This window comes from Halichoerus grypus, chromosome X (assembly GCF_964656455.1).
Source record: "Halichoerus grypus chromosome X, mHalGry1.hap1.1, whole genome shotgun sequence".
Taxonomy (NCBI): Eukaryota; Metazoa; Chordata; class Mammalia; order Carnivora; family Phocidae; genus Halichoerus; species Halichoerus grypus.
Window position 1 is genome coordinate 76,780,052 of NC_135727.1, and position 27,939 is coordinate 76,807,990.

The window sequence follows — 27,939 nt, forward strand, 5'->3', positions numbered from 1 at the left end:
TAATCGCAAGCGTTCCAACTGGAAGAAAGAACAGTGTACAGAAACAGTGTTTTAGCTTCCGAAGACCTCCCTGTGCGTGGAAGCCGTTTAGGGTGTAGTGTGGATGAGAGTCACGGGACTTGTTCCATTTTGTAAAATCGGGGTAGAGACAGGCCCGTACAAATGGCAGCTCACCAATCAAATCATGGTTATGGGGCTAGTAGCATTGCCCAGGGGGTGCGTGCAGCCTGAAAGCCAGCCACCTAACTCGAAGGAAAAACTCGGTACAGAATCCGTGCTTATTGAAAACAGCCGCCCCTGAGGGTGGAAGCATTTTGTTGTGTGCATGCCTGAGAGCACTGCAAGGGAGTCCAAAGCTCATTACGAGTGAGACTCAGGCCCCAGCAAAGGCAAGACAAGACTCCCGGTGTGTTTCATTTAGCTAGCACAGCGGCCCTACTTTTGCATAGAAGTCGAATCGCTAGAATTCTAACTCGAAGAAACAAGAGTGTACAGAAACACTGTTTTATCTTCCGACGACCTCTCTGTGGGAGGAAGCCGTTTAGGGTGTACTGTGGGTGAGAGCCTGGGGATGAGTTCCATTTCGTAAAATCGGGGTAGAGACAGGCCGGTACAGAAGGCAGCTCACAAATCACATCATGGTTATGGGGCTAGTAGCGGTGCCCCAGGGGAGCGTGCAGGCTGAAATTCAGCCACCTACCTCGAAGGAAAAACTCGCTAGAGAATCCGTGCTTCAGCAAAAAGAGCCGCTCCGGAGGGTGGAAGCATTTTGTTGTGTGCGTGCGTGAGAGCACTGCCAGGGAGTCTAAAGCTCTTACGAATGAGACTCAGGCCCCACCAAAAGGCAGGACAAGACTCCCGGTGTGTTTGACCTAGCATGCACTGCGGCCCTACTTTTGCATTGAAGTCTAATCGGTAGGGTTCTAACTCGAACAAACAACCGTGTACAGAAACAGGGTTTTGGCTTCCGACGACCTCTCTGTGGGAGGAAGCCGTTTAGGGTGTACTGTGTGTGAGAGCCTGGGGATGGGTTCCATTTCGTAAAATCGGGGTAGAGACAGGCCGGAACAGAAGGCAGCTCACAAATCACATCATGTTTATGGGGCTAGGAGCGTGGCCACGGGGGAGCGTGCAGGCTGAAAGTCAGCCACCTAACACGAAGGAAACCTCGGTAGAGAATCCGTGCTTCAGCGACAACAGCCGCTACTGAGGGCGGAAGCATTTTGTTGTGTGCGTGCGTGAGAGCACTGAAAGGGATTCCAAACCTTTTCACGAGTGAAACTCAGGCCCCAGCAAAAGGCAGAACAACACTCCCCATGTGTTTGACTAAGCTAGCACAGCGGCCCTACTTTTGCATTGAAGTCTAATCAGTAGGGTTCTACTCGAACAAACAACAGTGTCCAGAAACAGGGTTTTAGCTTCCAATGACCTCTCTGTGGGAGGAAGAAGTTTCGGGTTTAGTTTGGGTGAGAGCCACAGGACTGGTTCCACTTCGGAAAATCGGGGTAGAGACAGGTCGGTACCGAAGGCAGCTCACAAATCACATCATGGTTATGGGGCTAGTAGCATTGCCCCGGGTTGTGCGTGGAGGCTGAAAGCCAGCCACCTAACTCGAAGGAAAAACTCGGTAGAGGATCTGTGCTTCATTGAAAACAGCCCCTCCTGAGGGTGGAAGCATTTTGTTGTGCGCATGCCTGAGAGCACTGCAAGGGAGTCCAAAGCTCTTTACGCGTGAGACTCAGGCCCCATCAAAGGCAAGACAAGACTCCCGGTGTGTTTCATTTAGCTAGCACAGCGGCCCTACTTTTGCATGGAAGTCTAATCGCTAGCATTCTAACTCGAAGAACCAACAGGGTACAGAAACAGTGTTTTAGCTTCCGACGACCTCTCTGTGGGAGGAAGCAGTTTAGGGTGTAGTGTGGGTGAGAGTCACGGGACTGGTGCCATTTCGTAAAATCGGGGTAGAGACAGGCCCGTACAAATGGCAGCTCACAAATCAAATCATGGTTATGGGGCTAGTAGCGTTGCCCCCGCGGAGTGCGCAGGCTGATATTCAGCCACCCATCTCGAAGGAAAAACTCGGTAGAGAACCTGTGCTTCATTGAAAACAGCCGCTCCTGAGGGTGGAATCCTTTAGTTGTGTGCGTGGGTGCGAGCACTGCAAGGGAGTACGAAGCTTTTTACGAGCGCGACTCAGGCCCCAGCCAAAGGCAGGACAAGACTCCCCATGTGTTTGTTTTAGCTAGCACTGCGGCCCTACTTTTGCATGGAAATCTAATCGCAAGCGTTCCAACTGGAAGAAAGAACAGTGTACAGAAACAGTGTTTTAGCTTCCGAAGACCTCCCTGTGCGTGGAAGCCGTTTAGGGTGTAGTGTGGATGAGAGTCACGGGACTTGTTCCATTTTGTAAAATCGGGGTAGAGACAGGCCCGTACAAATGGCAGCTCACCAATCAAATCATGGTTATGGGGCTAGTAGCATTGCCCAGGGGGTGCGTGCAGCCTGAAAGCCAGCCACCTAACTCGAAGGAAAAACTCGGTACAGAATCCGTGCTTATTGAAAACAGCCGCCCCTGAGGGTGGAAGCATTTTGTTGTGTGCATGCCTGAGAGCACTGCAAGGGAGTCCAAAGCTCATTACGAGAGAGACTCAGGCCCCAGCAAAGGCAAGACAAGACTCCCGGTGTGTTTCATTTAGCTAGCACAGCGGCCCTACTTTTGCATAGAAGTCGAATCGCTAGAATTCTAACTCGAAGAAACAAGAGTGTACAGAAACACTGTTTTATCTTCCGACGACCTCTCTGTGGGAGGAAGCCGTTTAGGGTGTACTGTGGGTGAGAGCCTGGGGATGAGTTCCATTTCGTAAAATCGGGGTAGAGACAGGCCGGTACAGAAGGCAGCTCACAAATCACATCATGGTTATGGGGCTAGTAGCGGTGCCCCAGGGGAGCGTGCAGGCTGAAATTCAGCCACCTACCTCGAAGGAAAAACTCGCTAGAGAATCCGTGCTTCAGCAAAAAGAGCCGCTCCGGAGGGTGGAAGCATTTTGTTGTGTGCGTGCGTGAGAGCACTGCCAGGGAGTCTAAAGCTCTTACGAATGAGACTCAGGCCCCACCAAAAGGCAGGACAAGACTCCCGGTGTGTTTGACCTAGCATGCACTGCGGCCCTACTTTTGCATTGAAGTCTAATCGGTAGGGTTCTAACTCGAACAAACAACCGTGTACAGAAACAGGGTTTTAGCTTCCGACGACCTCTCTGTGGGAGGAAGCCGTTTAGGGTGTACTGTGTGTGAGAGCCTGGGGATGGGTTCCATTTCGTAAAATCGGGGTAGAGACAGGCCGGAACAGAAGGCAGCTCACAAATCACATCATGTTTATGGGGCTAGGAGCGTGGCCACGGGGGAGCGTGCAGGCTGAAAGTCAGCCACCTAACACGAAGGAAACCTCGGTAGAGAATCCGTGCTTCAGCGACAACAGCCGCTACTGAGGGCGGAAGCATTTTGTTGTGTGCGTGCGTGAGAGCACTGAAAGGGATTCCAAACCTTTTCACGAGTGAAACTCAGGCCCCAGCAAAAGGCAGAACAACACTCCCCATGTGTTTGACTAAGCTAGCACAGCGGCCCTACTTTTGCATTGAAGTCTAATCAGTAGGGTTCTACTCGAACAAACAACAGTGTCCAGAAACAGGGTTTTAGCTTCCAATGACCTCTCTGTGGGAGGAAGAAGTTTCGGGTTTAGTTTGGGTGAGAGCCACAGGACTGGTTCCACTTCGGAAAATCGGGGTAGAGACAGGTCGGTACCGAAGGCAGCTCACAAATCACATCATGGTTATGGGGCTAGTAGCATTGCCCCGGGTTGTGCGTGGAGGCTGAAAGCCAGCCACCTAACTCGAAGGAAAAACTCGGTAGAGGATCTGTGCTTCATTGAAAACAGCCCCTCCTGAGGGTGGAAGCATTTTGTTGTGCGCATGCCTGAGAGCACTGCAAGGGAGTCCAAAGCTCTTTACGCGTGAGACTCAGGCCCCATCAAAGGCAAGACAAGACTCCCGGTGTGTTTCATTTAGCTAGCACAGCGGCCCTACTTTTGCATGGAAGTCTAATCGCTAGCATTCTAACTCGAAGAACCAACAGGGTACAGAAACAGTGTTTTAGCTTCCGACGACCTCTCTGTGGGAGGAAGCAGTTTAGGGTGTAGTGTGGGTGAGAGTCACGGGACTGGTGCCATTTCGTAAAATCGGGGTAGAGACAGGCCCGTACAAATGGCAGCTCACAAATCAAATCATGGTTATGGGGCTAGTAGCGTTGCCCCCGCGGAGTGCGCAGGCTGATATTCAGCCACCCATCTCGAAGGAAAAACTCGGTAGAGAACCTGTGCTTCATTGAAAACAGCCGCTCCTGAGGGTGGAATCCTTTAGTTGTGTGCGTGGGTGCGAGCACTGCAAGGGAGTACGAAGCTTTTTACGAGCGCGACTCAGGCCCCAGCCAAAGGCAGGACAAGACTCCCCATGTGTTTGTTTTAGCTAGCACTGCGGCCCTACTTTTGCATGGAAATCTAATCGCAAGCGTTCCAACTGGAAGAAAGAACAGTGTACAGAAACAGTGTTTTAGCTTCCGAAGACCTCCCTGTGCGTGGAAGCCGTTTAGGGTGTAGTGTGGATGAGAGTCACGGGACTTGTTCCATTTTGTAAAATCGGGGTAGAGACAGGCCCGTACAAATGGCAGCTCACCAATCAAATCATGGTTATGGGGCTAGTAGCATTGCCCAGGGGGTGCGTGCAGCCTGAAAGCCAGCCACCTAACTCGAAGGAAAAACTCGGTACAGAATCCGTGCTTATTGAAAACAGCCGCCCCTGAGGGTGGAAGCATTTTGTTGTGTGCATGCCTGAGAGCACTGCAAGGGAGTCCAAAGCTCATTACGAGTGAGACTCAGGCCCCAGCAAAGGCAAGACAAGACTCCCGGTGTGTTTCATTTAGCTAGCACAGCGGCCCTACTTTTGCATAGAAGTCGAATCGCTAGAATTCTAACTCGAAGAAACAAGAGTGTACAGAAACACTGTTTTATCTTCCGACGACCTCTCTGTGGGAGGAAGCCGTTTAGGGTGTACTGTGGGTGAGAGCCTGGGGATGAGTTCCATTTCGTAAAATCGGGGTAGAGACAGGCCGGTACAGAAGGCAGCTCACAAATCACATCATGGTTATGGGGCTAGTAGCGGTGCCCCAGGGGAGCGTGCAGGCTGAAATTCAGCCACCTACCTCGAAGGAAAAACTCGCTAGAGAATCCGTGCTTCAGCAAAAAGAGCCGCTCCGGAGGGTGGAAGCATTTTGTTGTGTGCGTGCGTGAGAGCACTGCCAGGGAGTCTAAAGCTCTTACGAATGAGACTCAGGCCCCACCAAAAGGCAGGACAAGACTCCCGGTGTGTTTGACCTAGCATGCACTGCGGCCCTACTTTTGCATTGAAGTCTAATCGGTAGGGTTCTAACTCGAACAAACAACCGTGTACAGAAACAGGGTTTTGGCTTCCGACGACCTCTCTGTGGGAGGAAGCCGTTTAGGGTGTACTGTGTGTGAGAGCCTGGGGATGGGTTCCATTTCGTAAAATCGGGGTAGAGACAGGCCGGAACAGAAGGCAGCTCACAAATCACATCATGTTTATGGGGCTAGGAGCGTGGCCACGGGGGAGCGTGCAGGCTGAAAGTCAGCCACCTAACACGAAGGAAACCTCGGTAGAGAATCCGTGCTTCAGCGACAACAGCCGCTACTGAGGGCGGAAGCATTTTGTTGTGTGCGTGCGTGAGAGCACTGAAAGGGATTCCAAACCTTTTCACGAGTGAAACTCAGGCCCCAGCAAAAGGCAGAACAACACTCCCCATGTGTTTGACTAAGCTAGCACAGCGGCCCTACTTTTGCATTGAAGTCTAATCAGTAGGGTTCTACTCGAACAAACAACAGTGTCCAGAAACAGGGTTTTAGCTTCCAATGACCTCTCTGTGGGAGGAAGAAGTTTCGGGTTTAGTTTGGGTGAGAGCCACAGGACTGGTTCCACTTCGGAAAATCGGGGTAGAGACAGGTCGGTACCGAAGGCAGCTCACAAATCACATCATGGTTATGGGGCTAGTAGCATTGCCCCGGGTTGTGCGTGGAGGCTGAAAGCCAGCCACCTAACTCGAAGGAAAAACTCGGTAGAGGATCTGTGCTTCATTGAAAACAGCCCCTCCTGAGGGTGGAAGCATTTTGTTGTGCGCATGCCTGAGAGCACTGCAAGGGAGTCCAAAGCTCTTTACGCGTGAGACTCAGGCCCCATCAAAGGCAAGACAAGACTCCCGGTGTGTTTCATTTAGCTAGCACAGCGGCCCTACTTTTGCATGGAAGTCTAATCGCTAGCATTCTAACTCGAAGAACCAACAGGGTACAGAAACAGTGTTTTAGCTTCCGACGACCTCTCTGTGGGAGGAAGCAGTTTAGGGTGTAGTGTGGGTGAGAGTCACGGGACTGGTGCCATTTCATAAAATCGGGGTAGAGACAGGCCCGTACAAATGGCAGCTCACAAATCAAATCATGGTTATGGGGCTAGTAGCGTTGCCCCCGCGGAGTGCGCAGGCTGATATTCAGCCACCCATCTCGAAGGAAAAACTCGGTAGAGAACCTGTGCTTCATTGAAAACAGCCGCTCCTGAGGGTGGAATCCTTTAGTTGTGTGCGTGGGTGCGAGCACTGCAAGGGAGTACGAAGCTTTTTACGAGCGCGACTCAGGCCCCAGCCAAAGGCAGGACAAGACTCCCCATGTGTTTGTTTTAGCTAGCACTGCGGCCCTACTTTTGCATGGAAATCTAATCGCAAGCGTTCCAACTGGAAGAAAGAACAGTGTACAGAAACAGTGTTTTAGCTTCCGAAGACCTCCCTGTGCGTGGAAGCCGTTTAGGGTGTAGTGTGGATGAGAGTCACGGGACTTGTTCCATTTTGTAAAATCGGGGTAGAGACAGGCCCGTACAAATGGCAGCTCACCAATCAAATCATGGTTATGGGGCTAGTAGCATTGCCCAGGGGGTGCGTGCAGCCTGAAAGCCAGCCACCTAACTCGAAGGAAAAACTCGGTACAGAATCCGTGCTTATTGAAAACAGCCGCCCCTGAGGGTGGAAGCATTTTGTTGTGTGCATGCCTGAGAGCACTGCAAGGGAGTCCAAAGCTCATTACGAGTGAGACTCAGGCCCCAGCAAAGGCAAGACAAGACTCCCGGTGTGTTTCATTTAGCTAGCACAGCGGCCCTACTTTTGCATAGAAGTCGAATCGCTAGAATTCTAACTCGAAGAAACAAGAGTGTACAGAAACACTGTTTTATCTTCCGACGACCTCTCTGTGGGAGGAAGCCGTTTAGGGTGTACTGTGGGTGAGAGCCTGGGGATGAGTTCCATTTCGTAAAATCGGGGTAGAGACAGGCCGGTACAGAAGGCAGCTCACAAATCACATCATGGTTATGGGGCTAGTAGCGGTGCCCCAGGGGAGCGTGCAGGCTGAAATTCAGCCACCTACCTCGAAGGAAAAACTCGCTAGAGAATCCGTGCTTCAGCAAAAAGAGCCGCTCCGGAGGGTGGAAGCATTTTGTTGTGTGCGTGCGTGAGAGCACTGCCAGGGAGTCTAAAGCTCTTACGAATGAGACTCAGGCCCCACCAAAAGGCAGGACAAGACTCCCGGTGTGTTTGACCTAGCATGCACTGCGGCCCTACTTTTGCATTGAAGTCTAATCGGTAGGGTTCTAACTCGAACAAACAACCGTGTACAGAAACAGGGTTTTGGCTTCCGACGACCTCTCTGTGGGAGGAAGCCGTTTAGGGTGTACTGTGTGTGAGAGCCTGGGGATGGGTTCCATTTCGTAAAATCGGGGTAGAGACAGGCCGGAACAGAAGGCAGCTCACAAATCACATCATGTTTATGGGGCTAGGAGCGTGGCCACGGGGGAGCGTGCAGGCTGAAAGTCAGCCACCTAACACGAAGGAAACCTCGGTAGAGAATCCGTGCTTCAGCGACAACAGCCGCTACTGAGGGCGGAAGCATTTTGTTGTGTGCGTGCGTGAGAGCACTGAAAGGGATTCCAAACCTTTTCACGAGTGAAACTCAGGCCCCAGCAAAAGGCAGAACAACACTCCCCATGTGTTTGACTAAGCTAGCACAGCGGCCCTACTTTTGCATTGAAGTCTAATCAGTAGGGTTCTACTCGAACAAACAACAGTGTCCAGAAACAGGGTTTTAGCTTCCAATGACCTCTCTGTGGGAGGAAGAAGTTTCGGGTTTAGTTTGGGTGAGAGCCACAGGACTGGTTCCACTTCGGAAAATCGGGGTAGAGACAGGTCGGTACCGAAGGCAGCTCACAAATCACATCATGGTTATGGGGCTAGTAGCATTGCCCCGGGTTGTGCGTGGAGGCTGAAAGCCAGCCACCTAACTCGAAGGAAAAACTCGGTAGAGGATCTGTGCTTCATTGAAAACAGCCCCTCCTGAGGGTGGAAGCATTTTGTTGTGCGCATGCCTGAGAGCACTGCAAGGGAGTCCAAAGCTCTTTACGCGTGAGACTCAGGCCCCATCAAAGGCAAGACAAGACTCCCGGTGTGTTTCATTTAGCTAGCACAGCGGCCCTACTTTTGCATGGAAGTCTAATCGCTAGCATTCTAACTCGAAGAACCAACAGGGTACAGAAACAGTGTTTTAGCTTCCGACGACCTCTCTGTGGGAGGAAGCAGTTTAGGGTGTAGTGTGGGTGAGAGTCACGGGACTGGTGCCATTTCGTAAAATCGGGGTAGAGACAGGCCCGTACAAATGGCAGCTCACAAATCAAATCATGGTTATGGGGCTAGTAGCGTTGCCCCCGCGGAGTGCGCAGGCTGATATTCAGCCACCCATCTCGAAGGAAAAACTCGGTAGAGAACCTGTGCTTCATTGAAAACAGCCGCTCCTGAGGGTGGAATCCTTTAGTTGTGTGCGTGGGTGCGAGCACTGCAAGGGAGTACGAAGCTTTTTACGAGCGCGACTCAGGCCCCAGCCAAAGGCAGGACAAGACTCCCCATGTGTTTGTTTTAGCTAGCACCGCGGCCCTACTTTTGCATGGAAATCTAATCGCAAGCGTTCCAACTGGAAGAAAGAACAGTGTACAGAAACAGTGTTTTAGCTTCCGAAGACCTCCCTGTGCGTGGAAGCCGTTTAGGGTGTAGTGTGGATGAGAGTCACGGGACTTGTTCCATTTTGTAAAATCGGGGTAGAGACAGGCCCGTACAAATGGCAGCTCACCAATCAAATCATGGTTATGGGGCTAGTAGCATTGCCCAGGGGGTGCGTGCAGCCTGAAAGCCAGCCACCTAACTCGAAGGAAAAACTCGGTACAGAATCCGTGCTTATTGAAAACAGCCGCCCCTGAGGGTGGAAGCATTTTGTTGTGTGCATGCCTGAGAGCACTGCAAGGGAGTCCAAAGCTCATTACGAGTGAGACTCAGGCCCCAGCAAAGGCAAGACAAGACTCCCGGTGTGTTTCATTTAGCTAGCACAGCGGCCCTACTTTTGCATAGAAGTCGAATCGCTAGAATTCTAACTCGAAGAAACAAGAGTGTACAGAAACACTGTTTTATCTTCCGACGACCTCTCTGTGGGAGGAAGCCGTTTAGGGTGTACTGTGGGTGAGAGCCTGGGGATGAGTTCCATTTCGTAAAATCGGGGTAGAGACAGGCCGGTACAGAAGGCAGCTCACAAATCACATCATGGTTATGGGGCTAGTAGCGGTGCCCCAGGGGAGCGTGCAGGCTGAAATTCAGCCACCTACCTCGAAGGAAAAACTCGCTAGAGAATCCGTGCTTCAGCAAAAAGAGCCGCTCCGGAGGGTGGAAGCATTTTGTTGTGTGCGTGCGTGAGAGCACTGCCAGGGAGTCTAAAGCTCTTACGAATGAGACTCAGGCCCCACCAAAAGGCAGGACAAGACTCCCGGTGTGTTTGACCTAGCATGCACTGCGGCCCTACTTTTGCATTGAAGTCTAATCGGTAGGGTTCTAACTCGAACAAACAACCGTGTACAGAAACAGGGTTTTAGCTTCCGACGACCTCTCTGTGGGAGGAAGCCGTTTAGGGTGTACTGTGTGTGAGAGCCTGGGGATGGGTTCCATTTCGTAAAATCGGGGTAGAGACAGGCCGGAACAGAAGGCAGCTCACAAATCACATCATGTTTATGGGGCTAGGAGCGTGGCCACGGGGGAGCGTGCAGGCTGAAAGTCAGCCACCTAACACGAAGGAAACCTCGGTAGAGAATCCGTGCTTCAGCGACAACAGCCGCTACTGAGGGCGGAAGCATTTTGTTGTGTGCGTGCGTGAGAGCACTGAAAGGGATTCCAAACCTTTTCACGAGTGAAACTCAGGCCCCAGCAAAAGGCAGAACAACACTCCCCATGTGTTTGACTAAGCTAGCACAGCGGCCCTACTTTTGCATTGAAGTCTAATCAGTAGGGTTCAACTCGAACAAACAACAGTGTCCAGAAACAGGGTTTTAGCTTCCAATGACCTCTCTGTGGGAGGAAGAAGTTTCGGGTTTAGTTTGGGTGAGAGCCACAGGACTGGTTCCACTTCGGAAAATCGGGGTAGAGACAGGTCGGTACCGAAGGCAGCTCACAAATCACATCATGGTTATGGGGCTAGTAGCATTGCCCCGGGTTGTGCGTGGAGGCTGAAAGCCAGCCACCTAACTCGAAGGAAAAACTCGGTAGAGGATCTGTGCTTCATTGAAAACAGCCCCTCCTGAGGGTGGAAGCATTTTGTTGTGCGCATGCCTGAGAGCACTGCAAGGGAGTCCAAAGCTCTTTACGCGTGAGACTCAGGCCCCATCAAAGGCAAGACAAGACTCCCGGTGTGTTTCATTTAGCTAGCACAGCGGCCCTACTTTTGCATGGAAGTCTAATCGCTAGCATTCTAACTCGAAGAACCAACAGGGTACAGAAACAGTGTTTTAGCTTCCGACGACCTCTCTGTGGGAGGAAGCAGTTTAGGGTGTAGTGTGGGTGAGAGTCACGGGACTGGTGCCATTTCGTAAAATCGGGGTAGAGACAGGCCCGTACAAATGGCAGCTCACAAATCAAATCATGGTTATGGAGCTAGTAGCGTTGCCCCCGCGGAGTGCGCAGGCTGATATTCAGCCACCCATCTCGAAGGAAAACCTCGGTAGAGAACCTGTGCTTCATTGAAAACAGCCGCTCCTGAGGGTGGAATCCTTTAGTTGTGTGCGTGGGTGCGAGCACTGCAAGGGAGTACGAAGCTTTTTACGAGCGCGACTCAGGCCCCAGCCAAAGGCAGGACAAGACTCCCCATGTGTTTGTTTTAGCTAGCACTGCGGCCCTACTTTTGCATGGAAATCTAATCGCAAGCGTTCCAACTGGAAGAAAGAACAGTGTACAGAAACAGTGTTTTAGCTTCCGAAGACCTCCCTGTGCGTGGAAGCCGTTTAGGGTGTAGTGTGGATGAGAGTCACGGGACTTGTTCCATTTTGTAAAATCGGGGTAGAGACAGGCCCGTACAAATGGCAGCTCACCAATCAAATCATGGTTATGGGGCTAGTAGCATTGCCCAGGGGGTGCGTGCAGCCTGAAAGCCAGCCACCTAACTCGAAGGAAAAACTCGGTACAGAATCCGTGCTTATTGAAAACAGCCGCCCCTGAGGGTGGAAGCATTTTGTTGTGTGCATGCCTGAGAGCACTGCAAGGGAGTCCAAAGCTCATTACGAGTGAGACTCAGGCCCCAGCAAAGGCAAGACAAGACTCCCGGTGTGTTTCATTTAGCTAGCACAGCGGCCCTACTTTTGCATAGAAGTCGAATCGCTAGAATTCTAACTCGAAGAAACAAGAGTGTACAGAAACACTGTTTTATCTTCCGACGACCTCTCTGTGGGAGGAAGCCGTTTAGGGTGTACTGTGGGTGAGAGCCTGGGGATGAGTTCCATTTCGTAAAATCGGGGTAGAGACAGGCCGGTACAGAAGGCAGCTCACAAATCACATCATGGTTATGGGGCTAGTAGCGGTGCCCCAGGGGAGCGTGCAGGCTGAAATTCAGCCACCTACCTCGAAGGAAAAACTCGCTAGAGAATCCGTGCTTCAGCAAAAAGAGCCGCTCCGGAGGGTGGAAGCATTTTGTTGTGTGCGTGCGTGAGAGCACTGCCAGGGAGTCTAAAGCTCTTACGAATGAGACTCAGGCCCCACCAAAAGGCAGGACAAGACTCCCGGTGTGTTTGACCTAGCATGCACTGCGGCCCTACTTTTGCATTGAAGTCTAATCGGTAGGGTTCTAACTCGAACAAATAACCGTGTACAGAAACAGGGTTTTAGCTTCCGACGACCTCTCTGTGGGAGGAAGCCGTTTAGGGTGTACTGTGTGTGAGAGCCTGGGGATGGGTTCCATTTCGTAAAATCGGGGTAGAGACAGGCCGGAACAGAAGGCAGCTCACAAATCACATCATGTTTATGGGGCTAGGAGCGTGGCCACGGGGGAGCGTGCAGGCTGAAAGTCAGCCACCTAACACGAAGGAAACCTCGGTAGAGAATCCGTGCTTCAGCGACAACAGCCGCTACTGAGGGCGGAAGCATTTTGTTGTGTGCGTGCGTGAGAGCACTGAAAGGGATTCCAAACCTTTTCACGAGTGAAACTCAGGCCCCAGCAAAAGGCAGAACAACACTCCCCATGTGTTTGACTAAGCTAGCACAGCGGCCCTACTTTTGCATTGAAGTCTAATCAGTAGGGTTCTACTCGAACAAACAACAGTGTCCAGAAACAGGGTTTTAGCTTCCAATGACCTCTCTGTGGGAGGAAGAAGTTTCGGGTTTAGTTTGGGTGAGAGCCACAGGACTGGTTCCACTTCGGAAAATCGGGGTAGAGACAGGTCGGTACCGAAGGCAGCTCACAAATCACATCATGGTTATGGGGCTAGTAGCATTGCCCCGGGTTGTGCGTGGAGGCTGAAAGCCAGCCACCTAACTCGAAGGAAAAACTCGGTAGAGGATCTGTGCTTCATTGAAAACAGCCCCTCCTGAGGGTGGAAGCATTTTGTTGTGCGCATGCCTGAGAGCACTGCAAGGGAGTCCAAAGCTCTTTACGCGTGAGACTCAGGCCCCATCAAAGGCAAGACAAGACTCCCGGTGTGTTTCATTTAGCTAGCACAGCGGCCCTACTTTTGCATGGAAGTCTAATCGCTAGCATTCTAACTCGAAGAACCAACAGGGTACAGAAACAGTGTTTTAGCTTCCGACGACCTCTCTGTGGGAGGAAGCAGTTTAGGGTGTAGTGTGGGTGAGAGTCACGGGACTGGTGCCATTTCGTAAAATCGGGGTAGAGACAGGCCCGTACAAATGGCAGCTCACAAATCAAATCATGGTTATGGGGCTAGTAGCGTTGCCCCCGCGGAGTGCGCAGGCTGATATTCAGCCACCCATCTCGAAGGAAAAACTCGGTAGAGAACCTGTGCTTCATTGAAAACAGCCGCTCCTGAGGGTGGAATCCTTTAGTTGTGTGCGTGGGTGCGAGCACTGCAAGGGAGTACGAAGCTTTTTACGAGCGCGACTCAGGCCCCAGCCAAAGGCAGGACAAGACTCCCCATGTGTTTGTTTTAGCTAGCACCGCGGCCCTACTTTTGCATGGAAATCTAATCGCAAGCGTTCCAACTGGAAGAAAGAACAGTGTACAGAAACAGTGTTTTAGCTTCCGAAGACCTCCCTGTGCGTGGAAGCCGTTTAGGGTGTAGTGTGGATGAGAGTCACGGGACTTGTTCCATTTTGTAAAATCGGGGTAGAGACAGGCCCGTACAAATGGCAGCTCACCAATCAAATCATGGTTATGGGGCTAGTAGCATTGCCCAGGGGGTGCGTGCAGCCTGAAAGCCAGCCACCTAACTCGAAGGAAAAACTCGGTACAGAATCCGTGCTTATTGAAAACAGCCGCCCCTGAGGGTGGAAGCATTTTGTTGTGTGCATGCCTGAGAGCACTGCAAGGGAGTCCAAAGCTCATTACGAGTGAGACTCAGGCCCCAGCAAAGGCAAGACAAGACTCCCGGTGTGTTTCATTTAGCTAGCACAGCGGCCCTACTTTTGCATAGAAGTCGAATCGCTAGAATTCTAACTCGAAGAAACAAGAGTGTACAGAAACACTGTTTTATCTTCCGACGACCTCTCTGTGGGAGGAAGCCGTTTAGGGTGTACTGTGGGTGAGAGCCTGGGGATGAGTTCCATTTCGTAAAATCGGGGTAGAGACAGGCCGGTACAGAAGGCAGCTCACAAATCACATCATGGTTATGGGGCTAGTAGCGGTGCCCCAGGGGAGCGTGCAGGCTGAAATTCAGCCACCTACCTCGAAGGAAAAACTCGCTAGAGAATCCGTGCTTCAGCAAAAAGAGCCGCTCCGGAGGGTGGAAGCATTTTGTTGTGTGCGTGCGTGAGAGCACTGCCAGGGAGTCTAAAGCTCTTACGAATGAGACTCAGGCCCCACCAAAAGGCAGGACAAGACTCCCGGTGTGTTTGACCTAGCATGCACTGCGGCCCTACTTTTGCATTGAAGTCTAATCGGTAGGGTTCTAACTCGAACAAACAACCGTGTACAGAAACAGGGTTTTAGCTTCCGACGACCTCTCTGTGGGAGGAAGCCGTTTAGGGTGTACTGTGTGTGAGAGCCTGGGGATGGGTTCCATTTCGTAAAATCGGGGTAGAGACAGGCCGGAACAGAAGGCAGCTCACAAATCACATCATGTTTATGGGGCTAGGAGCGTGGCCACGGGGGAGCGTGCAGGCTGAAAGTCAGCCACCTAACACGAAGGAAACCTCGGTAGAGAATCCGTGCTTCAGCGACAACAGCCGCTACTGAGGGCGGAAGCATTTTGTTGTGTGCGTGCGTGAGAGCACTGAAAGGGATTCCAAACCTTTTCACGAGTGAAACTCAGGCCCCAGCAAAAGGCAGAACAACACTCCCCATGTGTTTGACTAAGCTAGCACAGCGGCCCTACTTTTGCATTGAAGTCTAATCAGTAGGGTTCTACTCGAACAAACAACAGTGTCCAGAAACAGGGTTTTAGCTTCCAATGACCTCTCTGTGGGAGGAAGAAGTTTCGGGTTTAGTTTGGGTGAGAGCCACAGGACTGGTTCCACTTCGGAAAATCGGGGTAGAGACAGGTCGGTACCGAAGGCAGCTCACAAATCACATCATGGTTATGGGGCTAGTAGCATTGCCCCGGGTTGTGCGTGGAGGCTGAAAGCCAGCCACCTAACTCGAAGGAAAAACTCGGTAGAGGATCTGTGCTTCATTGAAAACAGCCCCTCCTGAGGGTGGAAGCATTTTGTTGTGCGCATGCCTGAGAGCACTGCAAGGGAGTCCAAAGCTCTTTACGCGTGAGACTCAGGCCCCATCAAAGGCAAGACAAGACTCCCGGTGTGTTTCATTTAGCTAGCACAGCGGCCCTACTTTTGCATGGAAGTCTAATCGCTAGCATTCTAACTCGAAGAACCAACAGGGTACAGAAACAGTGTTTTAGCTTCCGACGACCTCTCTGTGGGAGGAAGCAGTTTAGGGTGTAGTGTGGGTGAGAGTCACGGGACTGGTGCCATTTCGTAAAATCGGGGTAGAGACAGGCCCGTACAAATGGCAGCTCACAAATCAAATCATGGTTATGGGGCTAGTAGCGTTGCCCCCGCGGAGTGCGCAGGCTGATATTCAGCCACCCATCTCGAAGGAAAACCTCGGTAGAGAACCTGTGCTTCATTGAAAACAGCCGCTCCTGAGGGTGGAATCCTTTAGTTGTGTGCGTGGGTGCGAGCACTGCAAGGGAGTACGAAGCTTTTTACGAGCGCGACTCAGGCCCCAGCCAAAGGCAGGACAAGACTCCCCATGTGTTTGTTTTAGCTAGCACTGCGGCCCTACTTTTGCATGGAAATCTAATCGCAAGCGTTCCAACTGGAAGAAAGAACAGTGTACAGAAACAGTGTTTTAGCTTCCGAAGACCTCCCTGTGCGTGGAAGCCGTTTAGGGTGTAGTGTGGATGAGAGTCACGGGACTTGTTCCATTTTGTAAAATCGGGGTAGAGACAGGCCCGTACAAATGGCAGCTCACCAATCAAATCATGGTTATGGGGCTAGTAGCATTGCCCAGGGGGTGCGTGCAGCCTGAAAGCCAGCCACCTAACTCGAAGGAAAAACTCGGTACAGAATCCGTGCTTATTGAAAACAGCCGCCCCTGAGGGTGGAAGCATTTTGTTGTGTGCATGCCTGAGAGCACTGCAAGGGAGTCCAAAGCTCATTACGAGTGAGACTCAGGCCCCAGCAAAGGCAAGACAAGACTCCCGGTGTGTTTCATTTAGCTAGCACAGCGGCCCTACTTTTGCATAGAAGTCGAATCGCTAGAATTCTAACTCGAAGAAACAAGAGTGTACAGAAACACTGTTTTATCTTCCGACGACCTCTCTGTGGGAGGAAGCCGTTTAGGGTGTACTGTGGGTGAGAGCCTGGGGATGAGTTCCATTTCGTAAAATCGGGGTAGAGACAGGCCGGTACAGAAGGCAGCTCACAAATCACATCATGGTTATGGGGCTAGTAGCGGTGCCCCAGGGGAGCGTGCAGGCTGAAATTCAGCCACCTACCTCGAAGGAAAAACTCGCTAGAGAATCCGTGCTTCAGCAAAAAGAGCCGCTCCGGAGGGTGGAAGCATTTTGTTGTGTGCGTGCGTGAGAGCACTGCCAGGGAGTCTAAAGCTCTTACGAATGAGACTCAGGCCCCACCAAAAGGCAGGACAAGACTCCCGGTGTGTTTGACCTAGCATGCACTGCGGCCCTACTTTTGCATTGAAGTCTAATCGGTAGGGTTCTAACTCGAACAAACAACCGTGTACAGAAACAGGGTTTTGGCTTCCGACGACCTCTCTGTGGGAGGAAGCCGTTTAGGGTGTACTGTGTGTGAGAGCCTGGGGATGGGTTCCATTTCGTAAAATCGGGGTAGAGACAGGCCGGAACAGAAGGCAGCTCACAAATCACATCATGTTTATGGGGCTAGGAGCGTGGCCACGGGGGAGCGTGCAGGCTGAAAGTCAGCCACCTAACACGAAGGAAACCTCGGTAGAGAATCCGTGCTTCAGCGACAACAGCCGCTACTGAGGGCGGAAGCATTTTGTTGTGTGCGTGCGTGAGAGCACTGAAAGGGATTCCAAACCTTTTCACGAGTGAAACTCAGGCCCCAGCAAAAGGCAGAACAACACTCCCCATGTGTTTGACTAAGCTAGCACAGCGGCCCTACTTTTGCATTGAAGTCTAATCAGTAGGGTTCTACTCGAACAAACAACAGTGTCCAGAAACAGGGTTTTAGCTTCCAATGACCTCTCTGTGGGAGGAAGAAGTTTCGGGTTTAGTTTGGGTGAGAGCCACAGGACTGGTTCCACTTCGGAAAATCGGGGTAGAGACAGGTCGGTACCGAAGGCAGCTCACAAATCACATCATGGTTATGGGGCTAGTAGCATTGCCCCGGGTTGTGCGTGGAGGCTGAAAGCCAGCCACCTAACTCGAAGGAAAAACTCGGTAGAGGATCTGTGCTTCATTGAAAACAGCCCCTCCTGAGGGTGGAAGCATTTTGTTGTGCGCATGCCTGAGAGCACTGCAAGGGAGTCCAAAGCTCTTTACGCGTGAGACTCAGGCCCCATCAAAGGCAAGACAAGACTCCCGGTGTGTTTCATTTAGCTAGCACAGCGGCCCTACTTTTGCATGGAAGTCTAATCGCTAGCATTCTAACTCGAAGAACCAACAGGGTACAGAAACAGTGTTTTAGCTTCCGACGACCTCTCTGTGGGAGGAAGCAGTTTAGGGTGTAGTGTGGGTGAGAGTCACGGGACTGGTGCCATTTCGTAAAATCGGGGTAGAGACAGGCCCGTACAAATGGCAGCTCACAAATCAAATCATGGTTATGGGGCTAGTAGCGTTGCCCCCGCGGAGTGCGCAGGCTGATATTCAGCCACCCATCTCGAAGGAAAACCTCGGTAGAGAACCTGTGCTTCATTGAAAACAGCCGCTCCTGAGGGTGGAATCCTTTAGTTGTGTGCGTGGGTGCGAGCACTGCAAGGGAGTACGAAGCTTTTTACGAGCGCGACTCAGGCCCCAGCCAAAGGCAGGACAAGACTCCCCATGTGTTTGTTTTAGCTAGCACTGCGGCCCTACTTTTGCATGGAAATCTAATCGCAAGCGTTCCAACTGGAAGAAAGAACAGTGTACAGAAACAGTGTTTTAGCTTCCGAAGACCTCCCTGTGCGTGGAAGCCGTTTAGGGTGTAGTGTGGATGAGAGTCACGGGACTTGTTCCATTTTGTAAAATCGGGGTAGAGACAGGCCCGTACAAATGGCAGCTCACCAATCAAATCATGGTTATGGGGCTAGTAGCATTGCCCAGGGGGTGCGTGCAGCCTGAAAGCCAGCCACCTAACTCGAAGGAAAAACTCGGTACAGAATCCGTGCTTATTGAAAACAGCCGCCCCTGAGGGTGGAAGCATTTTGTTGTGTGCATGCCTGAGAGCACTGCAAGGGAGTCCAAAGCTCATTACGAGTGAGACTCAGGCCCCAGCAAAGGCAAGACAAGACTCCCGGTGTGTTTCATTTAGCTAGCACAGCGGCCCTACTTTTGCATAGAAGTCGAATCGCTAGAATTCTAACTCGAAGAAACAAGAGTGTACAGAAACACTGTTTTATCTTCCGACGACCTCTCTGTGGGAGGAAGCCGTTTAGGGTGTACTGTGGGTGAGAGCCTGGGGATGAGTTCCATTTCGTAAAATCGGGGTAGAGACAGGCCGGTACAGAAGGCAGCTCACAAATCACATCATGGTTATGGGGCTAGTAGCGGTGCCCCAGGGGAGCGTGCAGGCTGAAATTCAGCCACCTACCTCGAAGGAAAAACTCGCTAGAGAATCCGTGCTTCAGCAAAAAGAGCCGCTCCGGAGGGTGGAAGCATTTTGTTGTGTGCGTGCGTGAGAGCACTGCCAGGGAGTCTAAAGCTCTTACGAATGAGACTCAGGCCCCACCAAAAGGCAGGACAAGACTCCCGGTGTGTTTGACCTAGCATGCACTGCGGCCCTACTTTTGCATTGAAGTCTAATCGGTAGGGTTCTAACTCGAACAAACAACCGTGTACAGAAACAGGGTTTTGGCTTCCGACGACCTCTCTGTGGGAGGAAGCCGTTTAGGGTGTACTGTGTGTGAGAGCCTGGGGATGGGTTCCATTTCGTAAAATCGGGGTAGAGACAGGCCGGAACAGAAGGCAGCTCACAAATCACATCATGTTTATGGGGCTAGGAGCGTGGCCACGGGGGAGCGTGCAGGCTGAAAGTCAGCCACCTAACACGAAGGAAACCTCGGTAGAGAATCCGTGCTTCAGCGACAACAGCCGCTACTGAGGGCGGAAGCATTTTGTTGTGTGCGTGCGTGAGAGCACTGAAAGGGATTCCAAACCTTTTCACGAGTGAAACTCAGGCCCCAGCAAAAGGCAGAACAACACTCCCCATGTGTTTGACTAAGCTAGCACAGCGGCCCTACTTTTGCATTGAAGTCTAATCAGTAGGGTTCTACTCGAACAAACAACAGTGTCCAGAAACAGGGTTTTAGCTTCCAATGACCTCTCTGTGGGAGGAAGAAGTTTCGGGTTTAGTTTGGGTGAGAGCCACAGGACTGGTTCCACTTCGGAAAATCGGGGTAGAGACAGGTCGGTACCGAAGGCAGCTCACAAATCACATCATGGTTATGGGGCTAGTAGCATTGCCCCGGGTTGTGCGTGGAGGCTGAAAGCCAGCCACCTAACTCGAAGGAAAAACTCGGTAGAGGATCTGTGCTTCATTGAAAACAGCCCCTCCTGAGGGTGGAAGCATTTTGTTGTGCGCATGCCTGAGAGCACTGCAAGGGAGTCCAAAGCTCTTTACGCGTGAGACTCAGGCCCCATCAAAGGCAAGACAAGACTCCCGGTGTGTTTCATTTAGCTAGCACAGCGGCCCTACTTTTGCATGGAAGTCTAATCGCTAGCATTCTAACTCGAAGAACCAACAGGGTACAGAAACAGTGTTTTAGCTTCCGACGACCTCTCTGTGGGAGGAAGCAGTTTAGGGTGTAGTGTGGGTGAGAGTCACGGGACTGGTGCCATTTCGTAAAATCGGGGTAGAGACAGGCCCGTACAAATGGCAGCTCACAAATCAAATCATGGTTATGGGGCTAGTAGCGTTGCCCCCGCGGAGTGCGCAGGCTGATATTCAGCCACCCATCTCGAAGGAAAAACTCGGTAGAGAACCTGTGCTTCATTGAAAACAGCCGCTCCTGAGGGTGGAATCCTTTAGTTGTGTGCGTGGGTGCGAGCACTGCAAGGGAGTACGAAGCTTTTTACGAGCGCGACTCAGGCCCCAGCCAAAGGCAGGACAAGACTCCCCATGTGTTTGTTTTAGCTAGCACCGCGGCCCTACTTTTGCATGGAAATCTAATCGCAAGCGTTCCAACTGGAAGAAAGAACAGTGTACAGAAACAGTGTTTTAGCTTCCGAAGACCTCCCTGTGCGTGGAAGCCGTTTAGGGTGTAGTGTGGATGAGAGTCACGGGACTTGTTCCATTTTGTAAAATCGGGGTAGAGACAGGCCCGTACAAATGGCAGCTCACCAATCAAATCATGGTTATGGGGCTAGTAGCATTGCCCAGGGGGTGCGTGCAGCCTGAAAGCCAGCCACCTAACTCGAAGGAAAAACTCGGTACAGAATCCGTGCTTATTGAAAACAGCCGCCCCTGAGGGTGGAAGCATTTTGTTGTGTGCATGCCTGAGAGCACTGCAAGGGAGTCCAAAGCTCATTACGAGTGAGACTCAGGCCCCAGCAAAGGCAAGACAAGACTCCCGGTGTGTTTCATTTAGCTAGCACAGCGGCCCTACTTTTGCATAGAAGTCGAATCGCTAGAATTCTAACTCGAAGAAACAAGAGTGTACAGAAACACTGTTTTATCTTCCGACGACCTCTCTGTGGGAGGAAGCCGTTTAGGGTGTACTGTGGGTGAGAGCCTGGGGATGAGTTCCATTTCGTAAAATCGGGGTAGAGACAGGCCGGTACAGAAGGCAGCTCACAAATCACATCATGGTTATGGGGCTAGTAGCGGTGCCCCAGGGGAGCGTGCAGGCTGAAATTCAGCCACCTACCTCGAAGGAAAAACTCGCTAGAGAATCCGTGCTTCAGCAAAAAGAGCCGCTCCGGAGGGTGGAAGCATTTTGTTGTGTGCGTGCGTGAGAGCACTGCCAGGGAGTCTAAAGCTCTTACGAATGAGACTCAGGCCCCACCAAAAGGCAGGACAAGACTCCCGGTGTGTTTGACCTAGCATGCACTGCGGCCCTACTTTTGCATTGAAGTCTAATCGGTAGGGTTCTAACTCGAACAAACAACCGTGTACAGAAACAGGGTTTTGGCTTCCGACGACCTCTCTGTGGGAGGAAGCCGTTTAGGGTGTACTGTGTGTGAGAGCCTGGGGATGGGTTCCATTTCGTAAAATCGGGGTAGAGACAGGCCGGAACAGAAGGCAGCTCACAAATCACATCATGTTTATGGGGCTAGGAGCGTGGCCACGGGGGAGCGTGCAGGCTGAAAGTCAGCCACCTAACACGAAGGAAACCTCGGTAGAGAATCCGTGCTTCAGCGACAACAGCCGCTACTGAGGGCGGAAGCATTTTGTTGTGTGCGTGCGTGAGAGCACTGAAAGGGATTCCAAACCTTTTCACGAGTGAAACTCAGGCCCCAGCAAAAGGCAGAACAACACTCCCCATGTGTTTGACTAAGCTAGCACAGCGGCCCTACTTTTGCATTGAAGTCTAATCAGTAGGGTTCTACTCGAACAAACAACAGTGTCCAGAAACAGGGTTTTAGCTTCCAATGACCTCTCTGTGGGAGGAAGAAGTTTCGGGTTTAGTTTGGGTGAGAGCCACAGGACTGGTTCCACTTCGGAAAATCGGGGTAGAGACAGGTCGGTACCGAAGGCAGCTCACAAATCACATCATGGTTATGGGGCTAGTAGCATTGCCCCGGGTTGTGCGTGGAGGCTGAAAGCCAGCCACCTAACTCGAAGGAAAAACTCGGTAGAGGATCTGTGCTTCATTGAAAACAGCCCCTCCTGAGGGTGGAAGCATTTTGTTGTGCGCATGCCTGAGAGCACTGCAAGGGAGTCCAAAGCTCTTTACGCGTGAGACTCAGGCCCCATCAAAGGCAAGACAAGACTCCCGGTGTGTTTCATTTAGCTAGCACAGCGGCCCTACTTTTGCATGGAAGTCTAATCGCTAGCATTCTAACTCGAAGAACCAACAGGGTACAGAAACAGTGTTTTAGCTTCCGACGACCTCTCTGTGGGAGGAAGCAGTTTAGGGTGTAGTGTGGGTGAGAGTCACGGGACTGGTGCCATTTCGTAAAATCGGGGTAGAGACAGGCCCGTACAAATGGCAGCTCACAAATCAAATCATGGTTATGGGGCTAGTAGCGTTGCCCCCGCGGAGTGCGCAGGCTGATATTCAGCCACCCATCTCGAAGGAAAACCTCGGTAGAGAACCTGTGCTTCATTGAAAACAGCCGCTCCTGAGGGTGGAATCCTTTAGTTGTGTGCGTGGGTGCGAGCACTGCAAGGGAGTACGAAGCTTTTTACGAGCGCGACTCAGGCCCCAGCCAAAGGCAGGACAAGACTCCCCATGTGTTTGTTTTAGCTAGCACTGCGGCCCTACTTTTGCATGGAAATCTAATCGCAAGCGTTCCAACTGGAAGAAAGAACAGTGTACAGAAACAGTGTTTTAGCTTCCGAAGACCTCCCTGTGCGTGGAAGCCGTTTAGGGTGTAGTGTGGATGAGAGTCACGGGACTTGTTCCATTTTGTAAAATCGGGGTAGAGACAGGCCCGTACAAATGGCAGCTCACCAATCAAATCATGGTTATGGGGCTAGTAGCATTGCCCAGGGGGTGCGTGCAGCCTGAAAGCCAGCCACCTAACTCGAAGGAAAAACTCGGTACAGAATCCGTGCTTATTGAAAACAGCCGCCCCTGAGGGTGGAAGCATTTTGTTGTGTGCATGCCTGAGAGCACTGCAAGGGAGTCCAAAGCTCATTACGAGTGAGACTCAGGCCCCAGCAAAGGCAAGACAAGACTCCCGGTGTGTTTCATTTAGCTAGCACAGCGGCCCTACTTTTGCATAGAAGTCGAATCGCTAGAATTCTAACTCGAAGAAACAAGAGTGTACAGAAACACTGTTTTATCTTCCGACGACCTCTCTGTGGGAGGAAGCCGTTTAGGGTGTACTGTGGGTGAGAGCCTGGGGATGAGTTCCATTTCGTAAAATCGGGGTAGAGACAGGCCGGTACAGAAGGCAGCTCACAAATCACATCATGGTTATGGGGCTAGTAGCGGTGCCCCAGGGGAGCGTGCAGGCTGAAATTCAGCCACCTACCTCGAAGGAAAAACTCGCTAGAGAATCCGTGCTTCAGCAAAAAGAGCCGCTCCGGAGGGTGGAAGCATTTTGTTGTGTGCGTGCGTGAGAGCACTGCCAGGGAGTCTAAAGCTCTTACGAATGAGACTCAGGCCCCACCAAAAGGCAGGACAAGACTCCCGGTGTGTTTGACCTAGCATGCACTGCGGCCCTACTTTTGCATTGAAGTCTAATCGGTAGGGTTCTAACTCGAACAAACAACCGTGTACAGAAACAGGGTTTTAGCTTCCGACGACCTCTCTGTGGGAGGAAGCCGTTTAGGGTGTACTGTGTGTGAGAGCCTGGGGATGGGTTCCATTTCGTAAAATCGGGGTAGAGACAGGCCGGAACAGAAGGCAGCTCACAAATCACATCATGTTTATGGGGCTAGGAGCGTGGCCACGGGGGAGCGTGCAGGCTGAAAGTCAGCCACCTAACACGAAGGAAACCTCGGTAGAGAATCCGTGCTTCAGCGACAACAGCCGCTACTGAGGGCGGAAGCATTTTGTTGTGTGCGTGCGTGAGAGCACTGAAAGGGATTCCAAACCTTTTCACGAGTGAAACTCAGGCCCCAGCAAAAGGCAGAACAACACTCCCCATGTGTTTGACTAAGCTAGCACAGCGGCCCTACTTTTGCATTGAAGTCTAATCAGTAGGGTTCTACTCGAACAAACAACAGTGTCCAGAAACAGGGTTTTAGCTTCCAATGACCTCTCTGTGGGAGGAAGAAGTTTCGGGTTTAGTTTGGGTGAGAGCCACAGGACTGGTTCCACTTCGGAAAATCGGGGTAGAGACAGGTCGGTACCGAAGGCAGCTCACAAATCACATCATGGTTATGGGGCTAGTAGCATTGCCCCGGGTTGTGCGTGGAGGCTGAAAGCCAGCCACCTAACTCGAAGGAAAAACTCGGTAGAGGATCTGTGCTTCATTGAAAACAGCCCCTCCTGAGGGTGGAAGCATTTTGTTGTGCGCATGCCTGAGAGCACTGCAAGGGAGTCCAAAGCTCTTTACGCGTGAGACTCAGGCCCCATCAAAGGCAAGACAAGACTCCCGGTGTGTTTCATTTAGCTAGCACAGCGGCCCTACTTTTGCATGGAAGTCTAATCGCTAGCATTCTAACTCGAAGAACCAACAGGGTACAGAAACAGTGTTTTAGCTTCCGACGACCTCTCTGTGGGAGGAAGCAGTTTAGGGTGTAGTGTGGGTGAGAGTCACGGGACTGGTGCCATTTCGTAAAATCGGGGTAGAGACAGGCCCGTACAAATGGCAGCTCACAAATCAAATCATGGTTATGGGGCTAGTAGCGTTGCCCCCGCGGAGTGCGCAGGCTGATATTCAGCCACCCATCTCGAAGGAAAACCTCGGTAGAGAACCTGTGCTTCATTGAAAACAGCCGCTCCTGAGGGTGGAATCCTTTAGTTGTGTGCGTGGGTGCGAGCACTGCAAGGGAGTACGAAGCTTTTTACGAGCGCGACTCAGGCCCCAGCCAAAGGCAGGACAAGACTCCCCATGTGTTTGTTTTAGCTAGCACCGCGGCCCTACTTTTGCATGGAAATCTAATCGCAAGCGTTCCAACTGGAAGAAAGAACAGTGTACAGAAACAGTGTTTTAGCTTCCGAAGACCTCCCTGTGCGTGGAAGCCGTTTAGGGTGTAGTGTGGATGAGAGTCACGGGACTTGTTCCATTTTGTAAAATCGGGGTAGAGACAGGCCCGTACAAATGGCAGCTCACCAATCAAATCATGGTTATGGGGCTAGTAGCATTGCCCAGGGGGTGCGTGCAGCCTGAAAGCCAGCCACCTAACTCGAAGGAAAAACTCGGTACAGAATCCGTGCTTATTGAAAACAGCCGCCCCTGAGGGTGGAAGCATTTTGTTGTGTGCATGCCTGAGAGCACTGCAAGGGAGTCCAAAGCTCATTACGAGTGAGACTCAGGCCCCAGCAAAGGCAAGACAAGACTCCCGGTGTGTTTCATTTAGCTAGCACAGCGGCCCTACTTTTGCATAGAAGTCGAATCGCTAGAATTCTAACTCGAAGAAACAAGAGTGTACAGAAACACTGTTTTATCTTCCGACGACCTCTCTGTGGGAGGAAGCCGTTTAGGGTGTACTGTGGGTGAGAGCCTGGGGATGAGTTCCATTTCGTAAAATCGGGGTAGAGACAGGCCGGTACAGAAGGCAGCTCACAAATCACATCATGGTTATGGGGCTAGTAGCGGTGCCCCAGGGGAGCGTGCAGGCTGAAATTCAGCCACCTACCTCGAAGGAAAAACTCGCTAGAGAATCCGTGCTTCAGCAAAAAGAGCCGCTCCGGAGGGTGGAAGCATTTTGTTGTGTGCGTGCGTGAGAGCACTGCCAGGGAGTCTAAAGCTCTTACGAATGAGACTCAGGCCCCACCAAAAGGCAGGACAAGACTCCCGGTGTGTTTGACCTAGCATGCACTGCGGCCCTACTTTTGCATTGAAGTCTAATCGGTAGGGTTCTAACTCGAACAAACAACCGTGTACAGAAACAGGGTTTTAGCTTCCGACGACCTCTCTGTGGGAGGAAGCCGTTTAGGGTGTACTGTGTGTGAGAGCCTGGGGATGGGTTCCATTTCGTAAAATCGGGGTAGAGACAGGCCGGAACAGAAGGCAGCTCACAAATCACATCATGTTTATGGGGCTAGGAGCGTGGCCACGGGGGAGCGTGCAGGCTGAAAGTCAGCCACCTAACACGAAGGAAACCTCGGTAGAGAATCCGTGCTTCAGCGACAACAGCCGCTACTGAGGGCGGAAGCATTTTGTTGTGTGCGTGCGTGAGAGCACTGAAAGGGATTCCAAACCTTTTCACGAGTGAAACTCAGGCCCCAGCAAAAGGCAGAACAACACTCCCCATGTGTTTGACTAAGCTAGCACAGCGGCCCTACTTTTGCATTGAAGTCTAATCAGTAGGGTTCTACTCGAACAAACAACAGTGTCCAGAAACAGGGTTTTAGCTTCCAATGACCTCTCTGTGGGAGGAAGAAGTTTCGGGTTTAGTTTGGGTGAGAGCCACAGGACTGGTTCCACTTCGGAAAATCGGGGTAGAGACAGGTCGGTACCGAAGGCAGCTCACAAATCACATCATGGTTATGGGGCTAGTAGCATTGCCCCGGGTTGTGCGTGGAGGCTGAAAGCCAGCCACCTAACTCGAAGGAAAAACTCGGTAGAGGATCTGTGCTTCATTGAAAACAGCCCCTCCTGAGGGTGGAAGCATTTTGTTGTGCGCATGCCTGAGAGCACTGCAAGGGAGTCCAAAGCTCTTTACGCGTGAGACTCAGGCCCCATCAAAGGCAAGACAAGACTCCCGGTGTGTTTCATTTAGCTAGCACAGCGGCCCTACTTTTGCATGGAAGTCTAATCGCTAGCATTCTAACTCGAAGAACCAACAGGGTACAGAAACAGTGTTTTAGCTTCCGACGACCTCTCTGTGGGAGGAAGCAGTTTAGGGTGTAGTGTGGGTGAGAGTCACGGGACTGGTGCCATTTCGTAAATCGGGGTAGAGACAGGCCCGTACAAATGGCAGCTCACAAATCAAATCATGGTTATGGGGCTAGTAGCGTTGCCCCCGCGGAGTGCGCAGGCTGATATTCAGCCACCCATCTCGAAGGAAAACCTCGGTAGAGAACCTGTGCTTCATTGAAACAGCCGCTCCTGAGGGTGGAATCCTTTAGTTGTGTGCGTGGGTGCGAGCACTGCAAGGGAGTACGAAGCTTTTTACGAGCGCGACTCAGGCCCCAGCCAAAGGCAGGACAAGACTCCCCATGTGTTTGTTTTAGCTAGCACCGCGGCCCTACTTTTGCATGGAAATCTAATCGCAAGCGTTCCAACTGGAAGAAAGAACAGTGTACAGAAACAGTGTTTTAGCTTCCGAAGACCTCCCTGTGCGTGGAAGCCGTTTAGGGTGTAGTGTGGATGAGAGTCACGGGACTTGTTCCATTTTGTAAAATCGGGGTAGAGACAGGCCCGTACAAATGGCAGCTCACCAATCAAATCATGGTTATGGGGCTAGTAGCATTGCCCAGGGGGTGCGTGCAGCCTGAAAGCCAGCCACCTAACTCGAAGGAAAAACTCGGTACAGAATCCGTGCTTATTGAAAACAGCCGCCCCTGAGGGTGGAAGCATTTTGTTGTGTGCATGCCTGAGAGCACTGCAAGGGAGTCCAAAGCTCATTACGAGTGAGACTCAGGCCCCAGCAAAGGCAAGACAAGACTCCCGGTGTGTTTCATTTAGCTAGCACAGCGGCCCTACTTTTGCATAGAAGTCGAATCGCTAGAATTCTAACTCGAAGAAACAAGAGTGTACAGAAACACTGTTTTATCTTCCGACGACCTCTCTGTGGGAGGAAGCCGTTTAGGGTGTACTGTGGGTGAGAGCCTGGGGATGAGTTCCATTTCGTAAAATCGGGTAGAGACAGGCCGGTACAGAAGGCAGCTCACAAATCACATCATGG